The sequence below is a fragment of the Octodon degus genome, unplaced genomic scaffold (genome assembly GCF_000260255.1).
Source record: "Octodon degus isolate 3935 unplaced genomic scaffold, OctDeg1.0 scaffold00232, whole genome shotgun sequence".
NCBI lineage: Eukaryota > Metazoa > Chordata > Mammalia > Rodentia > Octodontidae > Octodon > Octodon degus.
In genome coordinates this window covers 25,839-46,127 of record NW_004524808.1, presented here as the reverse complement: position 1 = coordinate 46,127, position 20,289 = coordinate 25,839, and the positions used below count along the sequence as shown (strand labels likewise).

General features: G+C 38.8%; 1 pseudogene across 1 annotated transcript; it reads left to right on the top strand.

Moving 5' to 3' along the window:
• Nucleotides 1–17,912: 17,912 nt before the first annotated feature.
• On the top strand, nt 17,913–19,146 carry LOC101577138 (annotated as a pseudogene). Its single transcript, XR_192871.1, has 2 exons — nt 17,913–18,508; nt 19,081–19,146. The product of XR_192871.1 is annotated as an RING finger protein 166-like (transcript).
• Nucleotides 19,147–20,289: the final 1,143 nt, after the last annotated feature.

Here is a 20,289-nt window from a genome sequence, read left to right as displayed (position 1 = left end):
TTCCCTCACTTCGTGTCATACCCATCAACACACTTCGAGATCCAGCAGTCAAGCGTACTGTATGAACCCACAAATGAGAAAATGAGACAAAAAATTCCTGAGTTATTCTATACTTCTTATACTAGGGGGATTGCATTTTACACAAATGAAAGTTGCTGACTCTGCTAAAAAAAGAAATGTAATAAAACATAGAATAAATAATACCAATTGTAAGACATAAAAGGATATCACTGACCACAGGCTGAATAGTCTTCCTTAAAATATTGCCTATGGTGAGGTTTTGACTGGGGAAAACAAATCTTCATTTTACGTTTTCCTGTGTTGACTATTACAAAAGATTTGAATTTTTTTCCACTCTTAGAGCACGTTCGGATTTCACCAGTGACTTCTGCTATATCTTGATGCACAAATTGATTCCTTTATTACTTTTAGAAAGTTCACCTGACAGATTATACTGATTTCCTGAAGTCATTTTGGATAAAGGAAAGGTCACATTGCTTTTTCAGTAAAGATATGGTTTTCTGTCTGTATCATTTGCCTGGTTTTCTTTTTTCATCTTTTCCTTTGTGATAAATGTCTTAAATAAAACATTTTCTCAAGATATTTAATGTAATAATACTTAGCCTTTGCAAAACCTTTCATATCCAGAGTCTTCTACAATGGATACTGAAGTCAGAAACCTTTCTGCAAAGGCCACTGGTGCTAATAGTGAGTGTGGTGAGTTCTGAATTCATCGACTATTAGGTTCAATTTAAAAAATAATGGCAAAAAAGAGAACTAGGAATCTAGTTGTCCATTTTTCAGGATGCTGTGTTTGGTGTTCATACAAACAACTTTGGAACCTGAAGAATCTCATCTACAACAAATTCTCACACAGATAAGCCTCTGAGCATCGGGCATAGAAGGTGGTATCTCTGACATAAATGCTTTTGTTCTAGTTGTTTCCATTTTCTCTTCATTTTTCTACCCTTTCCTTTATTTATTTATTCATTTATTTATTTATTTGGTGGTACCAATGATCAGGCAAGCACTTATTCCAGTGAGATATCTTCCTGGCCCCTTCCCTTTTCTTAAGCCAATTTGGACAAATCTTTCTCTGGCAGAGGTGACTTCTCCCATGGTCATGAGTTGGATTTCTCTAGAATGGATTCTGAGATGAGGATTTAAATGCAAGAGTATAATACATTTTACAAATATCAAAGTGGGCTCAATCCCACTGGGGACATCTGTAAGACAGTGAAGAAAATGATGCAGAGTTTTCCTACCTACCATAAAGGAGCTAGGTTATTTCTTACAAATAAAACTAAAGTGAAGTGAAGTGTGTTTGAGGAAAACTGATTTTCATAGGCCTTGAAAAACTATTTGATTTACCAAACTATGTGTATGTATAGCTAAAAAGAAAATAATCTATTGGGATTACTAAGGAGAATTATATCTATTTGCCTAAGTTAAATAGATGATATAATAGCTTGTGCATTGTAACAGAGGAATTCTTTATTTCATCTTGCTAGCATTTATTATTGTTTTAAATTTGAACAAAGGGCATTTTTTAGTTAATGTTATTGAGAAAGAAATAGCAAAGAGACAGTTTCAAAACAGGTTAGTAGTGAAAGATCCAATACTATTATGGACTACTGGACTCTTAGAATACTTTGCTGAGTTAACACACCTATAATATTCAAATGATGGAACTAAACAAAAAAGGGGATACAGATGAATGTCCATTTTGTATCTGTGTATTCAAAATGGTTGGGATAGATATATAGTTACATTCTCTTGATGAATAGAGGGATTTGTTCTAATAGTGTTTGTAAATAGGATATCATGTCTGCATCTTGCACAGCAAATAACCACTTGGAAAAGAGTATGCAATGTGTTAAATATTGAAACTGTCCTACCAATTTGATTTGAAACTGTTTCATTGCTATTTGTCTGTCAATAAAATTATGGAAAAAAATAAAACAGCTTAGCAGGACAGTTATAAGAATCAAAGCATTGTATATTAGTGTCTTTGCAGTAGTTATTCATAGTACAAGATGTAGACATGATATCTTGTCTAAACACTATTAGTAGAAATCTTTCTTCTCATTGAACTAAGAGAAAGTAGCAGTATATCTATCCTATTTTGTATATACAGTTACAAAACAGTCCTTCATTTATATCCCCTTTTTTGTTTAATTTTGTCAGAGATGGGCATTTCATTGCCATTCAAATATTTTAGGTGCTTGAATTCTGCAAAATCCATTATAGTTGAGTAGTCCGTAATAGCAGCGGGTTATCCGCAGAACTGACAATGTCAGAAGTTGTTGACTTGAGCCTTTTACAGCTCAGCATATGAGTATGGCTTTACTTTCTATACCTCGATTTTATACTTTTCTGCTGGATGGTTAAGACCAAGATAAAGCAAGACCTATATAACATGAAATGTAAATTTTGTATCTGACAAAGTCAGTCAAATCCCCTTAGGATTTATCTTGAAACCCTGTACCGCAGTTTGTAGATCTTTTGTCAGTGTAAGCCATGTGGATGAGTCATGGCCATTGCTTGACCAATTTGCTCTCTGTGAAAGCTTGAGAGACTGTTTTCTCTCCATGTGACTCTCCCTAGGCACAGTCTACATCATTGGTCTTTTCCTCTGTGGCCACATAATCTCTTTGATCAGAAAATTTGGGACACCACTGAGTTACAGGATGTTACAGTACAGGTTCTCTTATGTCCTGAGTCTTCACTGACCTTGAAGAGCTAGGGCCAAAATATTAGCTATCTTTGTATACCTTATTTTTCTCTAATTTTTTGGTCTGAAAACGTAAGTTGCTACCCCTTCAGATGACAAGCTTAATGATATCATTATCCTATAACATAAGCAGTTGAGTTTAACATCACTGTTTGAATATCAAATGCCTTAGGTATATAATGGAACAGATATTTTCCATCAATAATTGATATGCTAAACTTTAAATCCCTACAGAGTGTGAAAAAAGTAAAAAAATTAAAAAATAGTAAAAAAAAGAAATAAACAATTACATACTTGTACACAGAAATTTAGAAATCTAACCATATACATCATTGTAGCAGGACAGTCCTATGACATTTTTTTGTCTCTTGTTTTCATTTATTGCCTTTTTAAAAAACAAACATTTACTTGACAGAGAATATAGCACTTATTGATATGACATTAGAAGCAGTATACATTTACAAGACCATAATGACAGCCATTCCAAGCATAGCCCTAGTATTACACATTGCTGTCCTCAGTGCAGTTGCTTAGTTCACAGGTATATATAGTTAGTCAGGGTGAGAATCCTGCCAATTAACTGTAAGTTTCACAAACCTGATGGAGATTCTCAGGATCATTGCCTTAACCATCTCATGTATATAAATGTATGGTTTTGAACATGCCATGTTTCCAAGCTTTTCTCTTGCCCTCTCTTTTTTGTTCAATCCTTAAGTTCTCACTTTCCATTTAATTGTTTATACCTTTCAATTTTTATTTCCTCTTTTGAGTTCTTACACTAGGGAGACTATATGATATTTACACATGTAGTTTATTTCACTTATGAGTGTATCTTCAAGTAGCATCCACTTATATATGAAGGCTTCAAGTTTATCATTCTTTATAGCTGAGTAATACTCCATTGTATAAAAATATCACATCTTTTACATCCATTCCTCTGGTGGGGGACATTTTGATTGCTTCCAAGATTTGGCTGTCACAAATTGTGCTGTTATAAACATAGGTACAGATATATCACTATGATATGATGCTTTCAGTTCTTTTGAGAAAATTCCCAGTAGCAGGATAGCTGGTTTGAATGGGATTTCCAGTCCTAGTTTTAAGGAGTCTCCACACTTGTTTCCATAGTGGTTGCACCAGTCTACATTCCCACTAGCAGTGGAGAAGGGTTCCTTTTTTCCCACAGCCTCTCCAACATTTGTTGTTGGGTGATTTCGTTATGATAGCCATTCTTTCTGGGATGAGAAATTGTTGTTTTAACTGCATTTCACTGTTGTTTTAATTTGCATTTCATGGATGGCTAATGATGTGGAGCATTTTTATGGACTTATTAGTGTCTAGAATTTCTTCTTCTGAGAAGTGTTTGTTCATCTTGGATGCCCATTTCTGGATTGTGTCTTTAAATTTTGGAGCCCTAATGATTTTTACTTCTTTATAAATTCTAGAGAGAAAACCTTTGTCTGAGTGCTTATTATTTAAAATTTTTTCCCAATTTGTGGGTTGTCTTTTCACTCTGTTTGTAATTTCTTTTGACATGCAGAAATTTCTCAATAAGTGGAAGTCCCAGTTATTAATTATTTCAGGTATTACTTGTGCAGTTTGACTTTTGTTCATGAACTGTTTGCCTATCCCTATGTCTTCAAGAGTTCCTTCCTCTTTCTCTTCCAGGAGACTTACTTTTTCTGTTTTAATGTTTAGATCTTTCATCCATTTTGATTTTAATTTAGTGCATGGTGATAAACCTGGGTCAAGTTTTAGTTTTTGGCATGTAGAGAGCCAATTTTTCCATCACCATTTGTTAAAGAGACTATCTCTCTTCCAGTAAGCATGTTTGGCTCCACAAAGGGCATTTTTGAGCACCCACTGAGTATGTGGCATTAAATTAGATGTGGTAGGAAAGAGAGGCATTTAGAAGACAAAAGAACTTTAGTCTCAGCCTTCTCAGCATCAGTGAGAAAAATTGTGTGCTAGAGATTATGGAGATTAGAGCTGGGGAGATAGATAGCTCAGTAGAAGAAGCGCTTGCCTGGCAAGTGCAGGGGCCTGAGTTTAATACCCAGTTCCATAAAAAAATTATTGAGATTAATTCTATAGCTTATTAAAAATCAATTAGAAATTGGATTTAGTGTTACATTCAAGGCAGTGTGTGGCAGTGAGGCAATGCCATGCAGGAAATACATGGCAATGTTAAAGGAATGATGCACAAGCAAATGACACTGTAGAGTACCTAAGTGGAAACAATATGATTGCGTTATAGTGGCTAAAAATCATTAGCTAATAGGACTTTTTCATGTACAATACAATCTTATAGGAGCGCTGTTGTATGTGTGGCTATCATTGACCAAAACATTATTTTGAGGCATGGCTTATCTGATGTGAAGGACGTGGCTTAAAGAAAATGAAGAGGGATGAAAGTGTAGACATGTGGAGTGATCTGAGCAAGGTTATGGTGGTGTTTGGTTAGGTGTTAAGTTGCAGTGGGAAAGAGGTGAAATTAATCAGGTAAGACTAAATGATGAAGGACCAGGCAGGCTTAAGTGACAGAATATTTTTACAGCCAGGCAGAGGTTCAGGAACTAGATTCAATTTGCAAAGCTGGGCAAAAGGAAGCTCAAAAGGTTGTTAAATTTTCTTGGTTAGTACAAGATAAAAATTTTTTTGAGGTATAATTTACATATATTAGTCAATTTATGTAATAGTCAATTACAAGTATACAGTTTGATACATTTTAATAGTACACACACCCATATAACCACAATCTGGACAAAGACATGAAATATTTCCATCAAACAATAAGTGGCCCACATGTAGTTTCTCAGTTAGAGATTGCTTTCCCCTTACTTCTTAACTACTGATTTTTTCCTGTTACCAGCTTTTATTTACTTCTTCTTCTATTTTTTGAAGTTTATTAATACATGTGTGCAATACATAATGATTACATTCACTGCAGGACATCGGTACATGTGCATTACAGATTTGAATTGCCTTCTCTCTTCCCCATCCCTTTTATTTTTCCAGCATCAGACTTATTTATTTATTCATTTTACAAGATCTTATAAAGTTAAATATCATATACACAGATTGGAAACCAGACTTATAGGCCAAAGAACTTATAAAACATGTGAAAAAATTGTACTAAGTCAAGATACATTTTTAGATATTGTCCATTCTGGATGACCATTCCTTTTTTCTCATTTTTCCTATTATCTGTCTTTTATTTTGATTGATACATATGTGTATGAGATTTTCATATAAGAACAACCATGTGATATTTAAGCTTGTGTGTTTGAGTTACTTCACTTAATATTGTGATTTCAAGGTGTATCCATTTTCCTACAAATGACTCAAGTTTCTCCTTTTTCTGGCAAAGTATGGCTCCATTGTTCATAAATACTACTTTTAATTCAATCATCTGTTGCTGGACAGATAGGCTGTTTCCAATATTTGGCTATTATGAATGATATTGCTACAAACATAGATACACATACATTACAATAGTGTGGTGACTTTAAGATACCTAGAAGAGGAATGGCTGGATCAAATGGAATTCTGACTTTTAGTTTTTTTGAGGAATATCCATAGTGGTTATATCAGTTTACACTCTCACCAACAATGAAAAAGGGTTCCTTCCTCCCCATAGCCTTGCCTGCATTGGTTATTGGTTGATTTCTTGATGGTAGCCATTCTTTCTGGAGTGAGATAGAATCTCAGTGTTGCTGTAATTTGGATTTCTTGAATGGTCAGTAATACTAAACCTTTTTTTTTAGGTATTCATTAGCTGTTTGTGTTTTCTTTAACTACTGTTGAGTTAGTTTTGAACTACTTTTGAGCTTCATGTAAATTAGATCACACAATATTTATGTATTGTTTATTTTTTGCATTTTAGGGACGGGTTTGTAGGGTGCTCAGGGTCTCACTACTAGATCAGACTCATAGTGATCCAGCTGTTTACAGCCTCCCATGAGCTGCGATTACAGGCACACGCCACCACTCCCAGTTTCAATTGCTGTCTCAGCTCACCCCGGGGGCGGGGCCGGCACAGCAGGCCCGGAGATCTAACCCCCAGGCCCTGAGCTGCTTGCAGGTGCTTTAATCCGCTGAGCTATTTGACCAGTCCATATTTTTAATCACTGTTTTTTTCTCACAATGTGATTTTTTTAAGTACTGCCATTTGCTATCCATTCTGTTAATGGAAAAGTGGATTGTTTCTTCTCTCTCTTTTTTGATCAACTTAAATGCTTTTATCTGATAATTTCAACAAATACTTTGAAGATTATAATATGCAATACAACAACCATTACTGATTTCCTACCATCTTGTTGTGAAATTCCGTATAATTAGTTTTTTTCTTATTTCTTATTCTCTTTAAAATAGAAAAGTTGAATTGCATCCAATTGTGAGCTGTTACGAATACAACATCTCGATTTTTTTTTTTTTTGGTATCTGGAAATCTTTTGGTGAACATATCCACTCATTTCTCTTGGGCATAGAATCAGGAGTGGGGTGGAAGAGTCATTACACAGGCATATGTTTTACTTTAGTAGTTACTATCAAATAATTTTCCAAAGTGGTTGTATTAGTTTATACTCACAGGCACAGAAGGTAACAGTATGGATGAGAATTGTGTTGACTCTATAGACTAGTAGGTACTTTTCATTGTCATTGTTTTCAAATTTTGACACTCTGGAGACTGTGAAGTGAATATAAAACTTTATTAGGGAAAAAGTAATGATACAACAAGTAAAGGATGGACTTTGCAGGGAGGAGACCAAACAGAAAAATCAGCTACAAAACTCTTTCCAAATCACTGGGAGAATGTGACTGCTGTGGTAGAATTAGGAGTTGTGGGGAAAAAGAATTTAACTTTCTGCCTTTCTAGAACTTGGCAGAGGCTCAGAGCTCAGTTCCCAGTATGTCTCCACTATCTAGAAAAATTATTCAGCATTTAAATCACTTGCTACTAACTGTAGTTGGAGAGGTGGGTCACCTTTAATTAATCTTCCTGTTGGAGATCTTCTTGTGTTGCGGAGATTGCAAATATTTGAAGAAATTTCCTAGTAGAGCCTGAAGAAAGTTTCAGAAATGAAGGGTTTTGCCATGGATTAAATGAATTGCCATGTAAGGATTTTTAATGTGCTTTTCTGTCTGCTCCTTGCCTCAGGGACCTGATGTTAGGATGCTTTCCTTTTTTTCCCCTTCGCCCTTCCTCTCTTCCTCATTTCTATTAATCTATCAGTGAATACACATTTCCTGAGGGCCTGCCACGTGCCAGGCCCTGGGTCGGTGTCATGGTTGATCCAAAATTGAATTTGCCTTGCCCTAGTCTTCTAGGATCTTGGTACACTCAGTAAAGAGTTTGACAAATAAAAAACTATACTACCAGTCAAGGCCAGATAAGTCCCCACTTCCCTGTATTTGTGATCACCTCTGAACCCCACAGATTCCACTTAAGCTTTGTCCATGAAGAACTATAATTGTTCCTCCACTTATGATAGAGTGACCCCCCCATAATCCCATCATAAGCAGACAATATCACAAATTGAAAATGCATTTGTTACACTAACCTACTGCACATCTCATATCCTAGCTCAGCAACACAGCACACTGTTGAGAGTTGGATGCTGTTCTTCGTTATTGCAGGTTGGACTGTGAACTATAGCTCCATGCCACTGTACAGCATAGACAGAGGGTTGAGGTGTAGACACAGCTATCCCTAGAAATGAACCAAGTGCAAACTTGAAAGCATGGTTTTTTATGACTCTTACACTATCAAAACATTGAAAAATCATAAGTTGCACCATCCTAAGTTTGGCAACCCTTGTACTTGGGACTCAAATGGAGAATGGGATGAGTATCTGGGAGAATGTCTAGTTTGAAGTGGCACCTGGATTAAGCTAAAAATGAGTAAGAATTCAAGAGCAGAGATGAAGGAAGGGTACTATAATAATAAGAAACAACCTGAATAAAGTTACGGGGAGGCAAAATTTAGCACACCATTAGGAAATTACAAATATAATTTGGCTAGAACATAATGTGTGTGTGTGTGTGTGTGTGTGTGTGTGTGTGTGTGTGTGTGTGTGTAAAGGACAAGGAAGAGGAGCAGGAAGAGGATGAGGAAGAGAAGGAAGAGGAGGAGGAGGAAGGGTATACTAAGTAGGAAGGGAGAATACACTGTGGGTCAGAGAAGGAGGAGGTGGGAAATTTGTTTCATTATAGGGACAGTAAAGAGGCACAGAAGGGCTTGGGTGAAAGCACTGTAATTAGAGGTGGCTTTTCAAAGATGACCATGGCTGTAATAACTTGGAGGTTGGAGGCATGATGGTGTTTTAGGAGGCTGTTTAATAGTTCAGTGAAGCTATATATTAAGTTACCTGTGATAGGAGGAATGGGATAGGCAATGTCAGCAATAATTTTAGAAAGGAGTTTAGAGAGGAAAAAAAGAGGAAAAAGGAAAGCAATACAAAATCCACTGTTATCTCTCTTCTTTTACAATGCTATAGAGTGAAAATGAGCCAGATTTTGAGGGAGGTAAGTGTAGGCATTGATAAGGACTGAGTTTTTAAAATTTTTATTTGTATTGGGACATGTCTTCAGCACATGCTTCATGGGGAGCTGTGTCTCAGTTACTCTTCTCTGGTTGCTGGGACAAACATTCGACACCAAAAATGAAGGAAGGAAAGGTTTATTTAGCTCTCAGTTACTGGAGGTTTCAGTCCATACTTGGCTGGCTTCAAGGCAGAGTGGCACATGGCAGAGGGCATCCCTTTCATGGTGGAAGAACAACAATGGCAACAGAGAGAGGTCTGTCTCTCTGTCTCTCTGTATTGCATTCAGGCTCTCTACCCCAGGCTTGGGGAAGTACACACACCCATAATCCCAACAGTACTAAGATCCATAATCCCAGCCTTGGATCACCATAATCCCAGTGGATCAGGAGTTAATCACAAACTCTAGAAGCCCCCACCCCATGACTGCATGAGGCTTTGGGGGGACAACTAGAAACAAACCATAACAAGCTGGTACATGTACATTAAATATTGGATTGTAGTTTTGTACAGAAAAACAACTGAACTATGGGTCAGAGTTCAGACAGAACCCAGAGCACAGTATTTTGTCATGTTCAACATGGATTCCTTAAGAAACAAAACCCACCCAAAGCTAAAAGCCCCATTCCTTGATTCGACCCCCTCAAGTTGTTGCTCTATGTCTGTCTTTGCTATAGTCAAACTTTTAGAAAAAGTTGCACATTTTCACTGTCACCATTTCTTTGCTTCCTACTCACCCACTATCTCAGATCTGTCTTCATCTTTCACAGTGATAACCCAGGACTCTTGAGATTCCCAGCACCTTCATGTTGCAAGAGATAGTGAATATTCTGGCCTTAGCCCTATCCAACACCATTGGCTACCCCCTACTTAACAAGCTCTCCTTTCCTGGATTCTGTGGTCCCATTTCTAGTTTTTCTACCTTGATTGCTAATGCTCAGGTCTCTTTTGCAGCTCATTTCCCTCTATTAGGCCATGAAATGCTGGGTATTTTAGGACTTCTTTTGTTTTCACTCTGTACCCTTTACTAAATTGACCCAATTAGGCACTTACAATGTCTCCTATGAACTATATGATAATGGTACATAAATTTCTCTCTCTAGTCTAGAAGCCACTCTGATGAGAATCAGGCCTATAAATCCAACTGTCTACTTGCATGTCCTTTGAACAATCCCAAGTGAGCTCAGATACAACATGTGGAAAAAAGAATTCAAGATTTCTTTTCATCAGTAGTGTTCTTCTTATTACAAGTGACAAATCCATCCATCCATCCATCCATCCATCCATCCATCCATCCATCCATCCATCCATCCATGCATTTCAGAAGCTAAACAGTCTTGGTCATCCTCTCTTTCTCTTAATTCCTCATATCAAATTTATTATTTTTTGTTGACTATATTACCTGAAATATTTCTCAAACACATTCATTTTTCCAACTAAGTCTAAGTTACCAACAACTTTTACCTGACCACTGAAATGAACTCAAACTGAATTTGATTGTACTCTGCCCCAACTTCGATATGTGTCGCACATAAAGTCCTTAATTTTCAATTTCTCAGCATATATTGATCAATAGATTGAAAAGTTTTGACCCTGGGCCATATAGAGCCTAATAGAAATATCTGGTATGGCCTTGAAAGTATCTAGGCAAAATTTAAAATGCACCCAAAGATTTAACAATGTGAAAATTTGGGGTAAAAATATAAATTTCTAGCTGTTCTTCAAAAGATGAGCTTCTGTCAATGCTGGTCCCACATTTCCTTATAGCAGGTATCATCAACTGGAGTTGAAAGCGAAGCTTCCCCATGTCAATTGCACCTAAGCACTTCAATTCACCCTTATCACCACCTACCCTTCCTCATGCATTGAATTATCTGACTACCCTGACAGAGGCATGCACTTTATGAATTCATCATTTTTGTCTGAGCTTCTTTTATTAGAAATTTCTGGACTCAGCAAATTGGGAAGCCTGATAAAATTGCAGCATGGTGCCATGCAAAAGAACACAGGTAGTTTCTTTCCCTAAGTCTTAAGAAGTCATCTTAGACGTATAGAGTTCTTTCATCTAATCTTTCATTTTTGAGAAGAAAGAACTGAGGGCCAGAGAAAGTAATGACTTGCCTGAGGTCACAAAACTAGTTCTTTGTCTTCTGACTGGTGCACTTTGAAATATTAAGGAAAATATTTAGGGAAATATATGCCATTGTAAATTTTCCATTTAAGACTTCTCTAAGCATTAATTTAAATACAGCAATTATTTTCTAAATCTCAAGTTAGTTTCATTAATATTTTCCTTAAATATTTTGGGAAGTAGTGTGGGGTGTGCAGCACTAGTAATGTAATAGTAGTAGTAGTAATAGTAGTACCAACCAAATCCAATGTGTGAAAATGTAAATTGGTCATACTGGGTGATTGTTTTTATGAAGGTTGCTGATGTTTGTGTGTTTTTTGGTGTTCTTTTGAAGGTATGAATTTTTATTTCAGTGTCTGATTACTCTCACTTAGCATAATGTTTTCAAGATTCATCCATGTTATATCAGATAACAAGTACTGTGGTGCATTTTATAGCTGAATAATATTCCATTTTGTAAATAAATAATAGTTTGTTCATCCCTTCATGAACTGATGGATGTTTAGGCTGTTTCTACCTTTGGCTATTGTGAATTAAACCACTATGAATACTTGTATGCAATTTATTTTTATTCCAATTTTTAAAGTTTGCATTTCAGATATATATAATTTCAGAAAGATTCTGGGTAAAGTTTAAAGAAAAATTCCTGGGTCAACTAGGAATCAATAACTATTGCCTTCTCTTCAGCATCTCTGATTCTGGATTGAAATTGCCATTATATTTACAGATAAGAAATGGTGGCGAATTTTGGGCAGGCATCTACTTGGAAAATAGAAAATGTCTTAAGCAAATTACAAAGAAGGAACCAGGTTAGCCAAGTGACATGGATATTGTAAGTTATCAAATCTTATGAGGGAAAATAAGGGTTTTATTCAGTATATAATCTACAAAAAATATTTTACCTGTAAATCTGATCTACATATGAATATATTTTTAAAGTCTAGTTCAGAACTCAGGTTAGTAGAACATCTTGTAATCCCAGCACTTAAGACTGAGGCAGGAGGGTCACCAGGAGTTTGAGGCTGGACTAGGTTACATAATGAGTTCAAAGCGAGCCTGAACTACATAGCAAGACCTTGTCTCAACCCCCTCAAAATATAGTTATGAAATTTAGGTATTAATTATGTAAATACACACCTATAATTACAAATTGTCCTTGAAGGAAATTATCCTGTGAATACATTAACAGGGCTACCTGCTCTCTTTTGAGCCTTTGGCAAGGCCTTACTGAGTAAGTGACTTTTAAAATGCGGAAGAATTAACTGTGTGGACAAACAGGTATTGAGTACCTAATGTGTGTTAATGACTGCTCTAAATGCTTTCCACTTAAGGATTACTAAGTGGCCACTGCTCAGAAATTGTGATATTTAGATACCAGTTACAGAACTCACTGCTGGCTCATTCATTATTTTCCTTTTTAAAAATTTTTATGTATTTTGTACAGGGTGTTACTAAGCAGCTCAAACTCATAGTGATCCTCCTGTTTTCAGCCTCCCCATTGCTGGGAATACAAGCATGTGCCACTATACCTGGACTTGGTGGCTGGCTCAGTGCGCCTGAGGGCAGGGCCAGCATGGCATGTGGTACCAAGGATCGAACCCTGGTCCCTGTGCTTGCCTAAGCAGGTGCTTAGTCTGCTGAACTATCTTGTAGGCCCTCTCATCCATTATGAACCTCTTTATCACAATAAATTAGGAAGACAGGGCTCCTGGTTGGAACCCATTCATTTTGGGAGTTTATAGGTGATCTCCTAGGGACAGGCTAAGTATGGGTCAGGTAACTTTGACAGGAATTTGTTCTAATTGTTTATGATTCAATCTAAAGTTCTGATAGCCTTAGTGATGAGCAAAGGATCTTAGTTGAAGCAGTGAAATCAACTTCTGGCAATAGGTTGATTCCAGTCAATTTCTTTGGGCAATTGTCAGCCTAGTACATTTTGTAGGTAATTTCCTATGGTAGACTCTGAACTGTGTGGGCCCATACATTTATTCAACACTCTACTTCTCAAAGGCAAGCCAAGTACAATTACTTAAGTCCCCAGATAGTGGGAAATATGTATGGTGTACCTATCAATACAAAGTTGGCTGGACACTCAGCAATATTTTGATTAGTAAAAACATCTTGCTTTCATAATGAGGTTTTAAATCCTGTGTAGTGTCACAGTGCTCCTGAGTAGAATCATGATAACTGATCAGAGTAATGAGAAATGACAAGCTATTTGGTCGACTATGAGAATGGGTCAATTAGAATGTCAGATGATATTAACTGCATTTTTTAAACAAGATTTGGGTGAAATATACCATTTTCGTGGAATAGTATTTTTCCTTGTAGATAAGTTCCTAAGTGATTTTTACACTTTGAAACTGTAATGGTTGATTGACTGTGTCAATTTGAGAAACTTGGAAACTTAACTAAATAGGCTCACCAACTGTACATCCTAGGGCATAGAGAACACACCCTAGGGCTGCTCATCACCTGGATGGTATAAAGGGGAAATGAGGAAGGATGGAGTTGCTTCCTGTCTTCACCTTATTTTGGATACCATCTCTTGGCTTCTAACACAGACTTTTCAACTTCCCCCTCAGATCCTTCAGCCTTCTGATGTGTAGACTCTTCAGCCTTCTACCACAGACTCATCAGCCTCCTGATACCAACTTACAAAGAACACTGGAGTGAACTTGAAACCTTGGACTGAATCCTTTGTTCTCTAGTGTTTAAACACCTTGTATATACTTCCTCATCTAACTCTGTGGCTGGCTGTCATAAACCATTCTTTTAATTTCTTACACATTTTTATGCTTTGTGTTATATTTTTTTTAGTAAACCACTGATTGATACACCAACATCTTTCTGGATTTAAGATCTTGCCCCTCCCACATACATAGGAATTCTTTCAGAGAAACGTTATATAGGGCAGATTCTTACCATCTTGTGGCCAAGTTTTGTATTATTTTGGACAAAGGGATGCAATTTCATTTTTGGAATGCTTTTTAGATTATAGAAAGATATTTCTCTAATGTTCACTCATGTGCAGTGCCATGTCACTTGATAAGGGAAAAAAATTTCAATTTTGAGGCTGAAGAAATTTAAGTGATCACTTGATTTTATTATAGGTCTAACAGTGACATCCTTCTGACATGTCCTGAAGTGCATTTAAAATATGATTAAGTTAATAGCAATTTGTCTTACAACTTTTCATGAGCCCCTTTTTCTGAGAATGAAGTTGCTAAGAATTATTATCCACATACTCCCATTGTAGGATAAAATTTAATTTTAACAAAGGGATTCCTGATTATTGGACTGAGTGTCACCAAAGAAGTGAGACATTAGAATGTGGAAGGGCTTGTGAACAGTAGTAAAGGCCTTTACAAAGAGCAGGGAGTAGGGAGACAGGAGAGCTAAAAGCAAAATGATAAGAAAAAAAATTAGTATGGAGGTAGCTGTGACTCAGAGCCAAAGGATTGCCTTAGTGTTATTTCTCAGTGACCTGAGGAATCTCAGACTCCAAAAACCCAAACCTTTGAGCCGATATGAGGAGTCACTTTTTATGGAGCCTATGCCTACTGACATTGCTCTTTTATACTAAGTAGTTCTAGCAGAGATGCTATGGCCCAGTTTGCTTGGAGATACCTAGAGATTTTCAGTAAAAGTAAAGACTCCTTTGTGGTTGAGGTGCTTAAAGGAAAACAAGCAAAAAACCACCTATCTTCCTCAAGAAGGCTTTATAGAAAGAAAATTTTCTATAGAAAATTGGTACATATATCTAACACATTTCAATTTCTTTCTCCTTTTCCTCTCTCCCCCTTTTATTTTTCTAGCCTCAGATTCATTTATTTATCTTATAAAACTTTGAGCTCAAGGGGGTTGAGAATTGCCTCATTCTTAGTCATAAATTATGATTGTTCTGGCAAAAGTTGTTTTGTAGGAGAGGAACTGGGTGTTGTCTCAGTCTCCGGGTAGTCTGAGGGACAGGGTCCACTCTAAGGAAGTCCAGCTGAGATGAACAAAGAGAATTTCGCGAAACTGTGATTTGGCCTAGTTCAGGTGCCAGCTTGATTCTGAGGGTGGTGGTGGTCAGTCTGAAGCCCAGTTCAAAGGTCAGCTGCAGAGATCTGTGAGGCCTGATTTAACAACAACTCCAGTTTCTGTTTCAAGTGCCCCAAATCAATGCTACTCCATTTTAACTTTTTTTGCTAGACTACTGTTTGTTCTAAGAAATAGTAGCTCATAGAAGATAAGATGATTAACTTATTGACATAATTTACCTATGAGGACTGACAGCTTATTAATAAAGTCTTATTAAAGGTCAACTTTTTGTTGTGCCCACCAACCCAAAGTTACTAGGTCAAAAAAATTGGCCCAATCCCAGTTTCCCATTTTATAAAACTTTCTTTCTAATTACCCAGCTCAGGTCCTACAGCTTTATAAAGATCCTGTCTGACTTGCCCTTTTGGGAACACTACTAACACTATCAAGATGGTGTTCTGCCTTACCACAGTGGGTCAGATAAACTTCTTTGCTTGGTAACAGGTGGTTCTGGGAGGTTTTGGAGGACATGACACTATGTAAAAGAGGACACTTGAATCCTGTGCTCTTGGAAGTTCCATTTATCTCTCACTTTCTTCTATTCATGGTGGTGACATTTGCTTCCTCGTAGCTCTCCTTGGGCCATGGATCAAGCCACCTTTATGGATTTTTCTTCATACTTCATTTTTTACTCTCTTTGATTTCAAATACCATCCATTCTAGAGGAATCAGAGACAGGTTCTAGCTGCAGTAGAAAGCTGGAAAATGTTAGTGATGATTGTACAGCAATGAGAACGCCCTTAATGCTACAAAACTGTATCTATCAATATGGTCAAGATAGAAACTTTTGATTTATGTACAATGGAACATTTTTTTTAAAGAAGCTGAAGACAATTTCCTTCTTATAACATTGGTAAAGGTGTCATAGAATCCCAGGAAACTGTGCTGCTGGAAACTATTCTTTTTAGATAAAAAAATAAATAAAATGCCCTGGGACTTGTGCCTGCTAGAGTACAAAAGGGTTCAATGTTTATTTTTTCTCCTTATTTTCCTTTTCCAAGGAAGAGTGAGAGCAGAAACTCCTCCCTTCTATTTAAAGAACTGGATTTCAAACTGACCAATATAAGAACAGTGCCAATAAATACCGAGGACCTGGTTTTGAGTGTGTGGGTTCAGTGTTTTCCTCTATTTTGTCCCAATTTCTGTGCTGGTGATTGGAATGTGATGACAGAAAGGGTGGTGTTATGATTAAGCCTATGTTAAAGTTAGAGTAAGTGTGGATGAAACTTGAGAAGAGAAAGTAGATGTAGATGTGGTCAGAAATTGCACAGCCAATCAGGATATTTGCATATCAGCTTTTTTCTTTGGCAATGGAAGCATAAGGAATATACAATTTATTATACATAAATATAAATCCACTAAACCTGGGATGATTTGATATTGGTGGGGGCCAGTACAAAAGGAAAATACAATATCTTTTGCTCAGAAAACAAGGATAAAGGATCATTAAGGATACCAAAACACACAGCTTTTTCCTTTTCTTCTTGGTCTCTCTCTTTCCTTTTTTTTTTTGGTGGAACTGGGGGTTGAACTCAGGCCCTTGTGCTTGCCAGGGAAGCACTTATTCTACTGAGCCATCTCCCCTGGCCCCCTGTCTCTTAACTTTCATGGCATTTTAAAAATCTATTTAAAGTGGTTCTAAGTAAAAGAACATTAAAATCTTAAATGATTAGTGCACAGGCAAAAAGAACTTTCTTTTCACCCCCTGAAGTTTCAATAATTTCAGTGTATCCAACAAAATACAATAGACAGATTAACAGGTGAAAAGGCATAAGATTTATTAATGAACAAGCTTACAGAAGTCACATAAAGCAGGCAATTAAGAGAAGGGCCAGGTAGTTAAAGCTTAATTACCTTGATCCTAGGGAAGAAGGAAGTAAAGGCTGTTAGAAATTTCACAAGAATAGTAAATGATTGTTAGGGAAGGTGAATGGGCCTGTGAGATAGAATACGGCCTGGGACAAAGTTTGCTTGGGCTTTGGATATGATCCCAGCTCTAGTCTTTCTTCCTGTGAGTTAATCTTTTGGAGAAACTGGCTTTTAGGTAGACAGGATAACTTCTGAGAAATCTTTTCCCTGCACTTTGGGAGGGAAAAAGGGTAAGAGTATTGGGTGAGGAGGACAGAGAAATCTTGGGGTTGTTTTATTTTGGGGGGGTTGTTTATTTGTTTGTTTTGTTTTAAATGTATCCAACATGCCAAAGAATCATGCTTTGAATGTCATCCTCTGTTTGAATGTCATCTGTCAGCCATGATGTTACCACGAATTTTATTATCACCTAACCAGAAAACAATCTATCTTGAATACTAATGATCAAAAATACCAGTCTCCGGCCTGAACGGGGGGTGGGGTGGGTGTGGGTGGCGGGGGGGGGGCGTTGGTGTCATCACCTGGCCTGGTGTGGCAATGTTCCGCTCATCAGCAGTAGCTGCCAGCCAGACCTGCGGGCGGCAACAGCAGCCTGGAGGCTCAGTGCACTTGCGCCATCTGCGTGGAGGTGTACCACCGCCCAGTGGTCTTTGGCAGATGCGGCCACACACTCTGTGGGGAGTGTCTCCAGCCATGTCTGCAGGTGCCTTGCCCCCTGTGCCCACTCTGCCGCCTGCCCTTTGACCTCAAGAAAGTGGACAAGGCCACCCTTGTGGAGAAGCACCTGTCATCATACAAAGCACCCTGCCAGGGATGCAACAAGAAGGTGACCCTGGCAAACATGAGAGTGCACATGACCTCCCGCCTGAAGGTCCAGGAACAGGTGGCCAACTGCTCCAAGTTTGTTCCTGTGGTGTCCACATCCCAGCCCAATCCGAGCATCATCCCCACTGTGGTGCCCGAAACCTAGTCCAGCAGGAGCTGGTGAAGCACTGCATGGAGAGCCACGGCAGTGTCCCAAACCGCGTGGTGTGTCCCATCTGCTCAGTGATACCCTGGGGCAACCCAAGCTACAAGAGCGCCAACTTCCTGCAGCACCTGCTGAACAGGCACAAGTGCTCCTATGACACCTTCATGATGGGTGCTCTTCCCTCTTGGCTGCTGGGTGCTGCTTCCAATATTCCAAGTGCTCAGAGAAGGCCCGAAACAGAAGCTCCCTCATCCCCACCACAGCTGCCAGGGATGAGGCCTGCTCTCGTAGGCCAGCCCCTGAGAAGGCCCTGCCTCCCTGGCACAATCTTGAGGATCCCACCATGTACCCACTCCTTCTGGCATTTCTGGAAGCTGGAGGGACTCCCTGTTACCCTACCACTGTGGTCAGGAGGTGTGCAGATCCCAGGCCTTGACCTCTCTCCCTGTTCCTCCTTTCTGGTGTGGCCCAGGACTGTCTTTTTCCCCTCTCCCAGCTGTTAGATATCTCTGGGGCCCATTTTTTGTGTTCTGTGTCAGGACAGCTTTGTCCCCATGTCCCCCTGAGAGCTAGGCTCCACAGAAGCTGCTAGGCCTGGCCACTATGGGGGAGGCAGAGGGTTGCCTGGTGCCAGGGCAATGGACACCCCAGAGGGACCCTGTGGTGGCAAAAGAGAAAGTGTATCTGGGCGGACTCTGACAAAGGACAGGCTGCTGCTGCATAGTGCCTCTCCATTCTGTCCCAGGACTACAGCATCAATGAAGAAGCTGCCTTCCAGGCTGCCTTCACCCTGCCCCTCACTGAAAACTGAAGGCACAGTGGCCGTGCCCAAGCCTAGGCCAGAGGAGCCACTCTTGGGCCAAATACGAAGAGCTTGGGGGCCGGGATGCCACCTGGCTGTCCCTCAGTGGTCCAGACCCACAGTCCTGGGTCATTGGTGCTTTGTGGGGTAGGTGCCAGCCAGTGGGACTTGGAAAATTTGGCTGCCTCTTCCAAGCCATGACGTTGTCCTTGCATGAAGGTCGGGGTGCCCAGTTGAACTCCAGCAGGAGAGCAGAGAAGCAGCCCAGTGCCACTGCCAGCCTGACCCAGAACCCAGCTATGCTTCCACTGTGCACATTCAGTACTGGCTTCTGTGATACTTAGAAACCTTGGCATTTTTCTATCTTATCCCATGTGATAACCTTTTCATGTTTTATAGAGCAAAGACAAAGCAGTTACACTTCATATTGTAATATCTGTGCTTGACTAGGCAGAATAGTATTTTTATGGGACATTTACAAAATTATATTTTTTAGAAAAAAATAATCAAAAAATAAACCTTGTGTGGGACCAGAGGGAAGGAGCGGCTGGATATAGCTGAAGCCAGACAAGCTGGGGCCTAACTTGGGCCTTGCACCCCAGAGGTGGCACTCTAGTTACCACTCTCATCACTCTGAAGGGGATCTTGCTTGTGGTTTCTCTTTAGTGACAAACAGAAAAAGGTCCCAGCATCTGGCCAAGGCAGTGGCCTCTTCCTACCTGGTCCTCACCTTGGTGTCTGCCATCCCACCTGGAGCAGGGATTCAGGCAGGGAAATTTGGTGGTGGTCGGGCCAGGAAACACTTGTCAGTGCCCCTGTTTTGTTCATGGCATAAATATTGCTGTCTTTTCAAAGAATTTTCAATAAAACAATTCCAAGTAAAAAGAAAAATACCAGTCTCCTTTAGCCTAATCTTGACTTACTTACCATCATGTCCTCTTGCTTGGTGGCTATTCTATGAGGAGGGATGAGCTTTGGGGGGCCCTTAAGAGCCAAACTCTAACAATGTCTGTATGTGGAATCATCAAATAACACAATTTGTATGTTGTAGTTTATATGCATATGGGTATTTCATTCTTAACAGACAGTAAAATGCTGTGTACAAGGAATCTCTCTCTCTCTGTCTCTCTCTGTCTCTCTCTGTCTCTCTCT